The 3,400-nt window shown below is 36.7% G+C and overlaps 1 protein-coding gene across 1 annotated transcript in view; it reads right to left on the bottom strand.

Moving 5' to 3' along the window:
• The window catches only part of LOC144957571 (C-type mannose receptor 2-like), a 32,171-nt gene that overhangs the window by 15,323 nt on the left and 13,448 nt on the right, over positions 1-3,400 (bottom strand). The gene's annotated exons all lie outside the window — the stretch shown is intronic.

Raw genomic sequence — 3,400 nt, 5'->3', positions numbered from 1 at the left:
ATCAAAGCTTAATTTCACTTTTTAATATTTTTTTACAGCTAGTCAAGTTGAAAAGGTATGAATTTTGAGAAACGTTGCTGGATACCGTATCCATACATATGACCACAACTTCATGAAAAATCACCCAATTTACTTCAAATAAAGATTAAAATGCTCTGGTGAGCATATTCTTTCGGAAGATGAAAATCCAAAATTTCACCTTCCGACTGATATATGTCTGGAAGACTTCTCCAACTTCAAGTAGCATTCATTCCCTTTTATGAATAATGGAGTTCTATATCAAAAGAACGTATAGATACGGTGCATATAATATGGTTTCCAATTGATCTCTTCCTTCTAAAATCAATAGATGGTAAATAAAAAGATATATAAAGGATCAATATACCAGTGTAGTAAAATATAATTAAATAGTTGTAAGGGTTGATAGATACATAAATAAATAAATAAGCGTTTGAATATAGACAAATAAATAAATGCATAAAGGTAAATGGATATAATATAATAAATAAATAAATAGATGGATAAAAAGGAGAGATTCAATTTTCTCAACCCCCACCTGTGTATTAGATTATTTTCACGTAATATTTTGAAAGATGACTTTTTTTTTTTAATTTTTAGAAAAAATAATGTGATTATTCTGAAACTGCTGAGATTAAGTTGCCCGAGCAATTATAGATCTACACTTTCGCATAGGGTGCAGGAGAGCTTTAAAGGAGAAAACAGATAAAAGGACACAAAGCAAAGAAAAAGAGTATCTAGATTTAAAAAAATGAAATATAACGATCAGTTAAATTCACAGCACTTCAATTCCAGAATGTTGTGTAGATGGAATGATGTTGACGTCAATCGAGTCTTTCTTATTGTTTATTGCCATCCACGTTTATGAGTAATTCTCACTAAACTATTATTCAGACTATAAAAGTTCATGGTTACACAGAGTTTTGTGTATTGGTTCGTTATACTTCCGGATGGCAATGTTATGAGCTTCTTAGCCAAGCGCATACTATCTATCATCTATATTAAATGATATTAACATCATTGTTTATCATACTTTCAATACCAAATCCAAATCATTAAAATTGAAAATTAACCAAAAGAAAAAAAAAAAGAAAAAAAAGAATATTAATACAATATGTTTGTAGCTACTGTCTTTTAAAATGTTGCTCTCAAATAAGAGATTAAAGACAAGAAGGAAGAAAAAAAAAACCTGGTGCATAATTGATTAAAACACGAAATAAGTGAACTGATCAAGGGATTAAGAAGATTATCACTGCCAATTTACATTCACATGTTGAAGGCAGGATGGAGTGTGAGTAATGATGTCTTCATACGTGTGATTCATTGTATTGAAAAAAATACAGCCGACCTCAATAAAGGTAACGTGTATAGCAATTAGTTTTCATTTAAAATCTCAAACTACCGACTCACTCAACCCTAACACCGACTATATCCGTAGTATACCTTGGGTTACTTTTAACCCATGCCTATTTATTGCATTTTTCTGAGACAAATTATAGCTGTAGTATCAAAGCTTATGTTTTTAAATTTTACACGTTAATCTAGTTGAATAAAAACTATCTGGATAGATCTATGTACATTCTCATTTTTAATACATTTTTTTCTCTCCAATTTTGAACTGTAGCAAAAATCTGTAGAATTTAATGAGTTGATAACAGCCACAGCAGTAGCAGCAAGAACAACATGATGTAAACTGTGGTATCTTAGTTTAAAATTACTTTGTCCAATTTGATTTTATAGATTCCTCATCTTCTTCCTCTTCCTCCGCACCACACCTCACTACGTTTTCCACCTCCTGCTGCTCGTCCTCCTCCTCCTCCTCCTCCTCCTTCTTCTTCTTCTTCTTCTTCTTCTTCTTCTTCTTCTTCTTCTTCTTCTTCTTCTTCTTCTTCTTCTTCTTCTTCTTCTTCTTCTTCTTCTTCTTCTTCTTCTTCTTCTTCTTCTTCTTCTTCTTCTTCTTCTTCTTCTTCTTCCTCCTCCTCCTCCTCCTCCTCTGCCTGCTGCTGCAGCTCCTCCTCCTCATCATCATCATCCTTTCTCTCTCTCTCTCTCTCTCTCTCTCTCTCTCTCTCTCTCTCTCTCTCTCTCTCTCTCTCTCTCCTGTTCCTCCTCCTCCTCACCGTTCCAATTAACATTTGCTATCCTGATGGCGTAATATCGTGTGAACGGAGCGTTATCTCGTCTCACATTTCACTCAAACTGGTCAGCTGAGACTAGCTTTTCCCTCCGGGGAAGAGAAGATCAAAAAAGGTACTATTTCCACCAAGTACCATATGGTGGTGTGAATGTGAGGGTGAGTGTTTTAGTTTTGCCTGTGCGAGTTAACAACATGTCTTTGTGTCTTCGCTTTAAGTCTTTTGTTGTGGCCATGTTTTCCTCTAGGGGACAGTTCAGGACTCGGGTACGAAAGGTTGAGGGGGTAGAGTGAAATGTATTATTCAGATACAGTCGGGAGACAGACGGATGTATAGGATCGAGCACAGTAAAACGGAATGAAGGAGGGAAGAGAGAGAGAGAGAGAGAGAGAGAGAGAGAGAGAGAGAGAGAGAGAGAGAGAGAGAGAGAGAGAGAGAGAGAGAGAGAGAGAGGAAATCAGATGTTCCTACGTTTTCGTTTTGCTCCGTTATTTTGTTATTATTTATTTGGTAGGGGAGTTGTTTTGTTCGTGTTAAACTTTTAATGTTATGGTGGTGGTGGTGTTTGTCCCTTTACAGTAAAAAAAATATTGTCATCGTTTTTTGGGGGTTTTTTCTGTGTGTTTTTGTTTGTTTTGTTTTGGATCTGTTTGTTTTTAACTGAAAAACTGAACGTTACGATGTCATTTCTTTGGTATATTGGGCTGACGATTTTGTATGAGATCTGCCGTCCTTGGGATTTCTTACATCTTGTGATCGGCGATCGTCATTGAACGAGGCGGGGCCGAGCGAAGAAGACCAACGGCGAGCGAGTTGGTCGTCTGCTGTGTCAGGCTGGTGGGGGGTCAGGGGTTGGGGAGGGGAAGCGGGAAGATGGTGGCGACGCTGATGATTGTGATGTGTTCGATATCAGAAGCGTGCTTGCTGCTGAAGATGGGGGGCGTGGCTTATTATAATGATGAGTAGGATGGTGTCGTGTGCTTTTGTGTCTTGTTTGTGTTGATTGACAGTTTGAAGATGCTACACATGATGGTTTTTATTATTATTATATCGTTCTTTGACTAGCGGTCAACTTTTCCTGGTCATGGGGCAACGCCCTCACTGAAAGATCTTAGTGTAGGGTTATATTAATTATACTCATAAAGAGCTTTTATACAGCGCTTTACTACAAGGGTTCTCAACCAGCAGTTAGGCGAGATATAATACCACATGAGTCGTATAAATCTCGAGTTTATTTAAATTGAGCT

The sequence above is a fragment of the Berghia stephanieae genome, chromosome 12 (assembly GCF_034508935.2).
Source record: "Berghia stephanieae isolate SIO BIC M18660-M18661 chromosome 12, UCSD_Bste_1.3, whole genome shotgun sequence".
NCBI classification, from domain to species: Eukaryota; Metazoa; Mollusca; class Gastropoda; order Nudibranchia; family Aeolidiidae; genus Berghia; species Berghia stephanieae.
The sequence above is the reverse complement of the archived record's forward strand: the minus strand, read 5'-3'. Positions and strand labels throughout refer to the sequence as shown.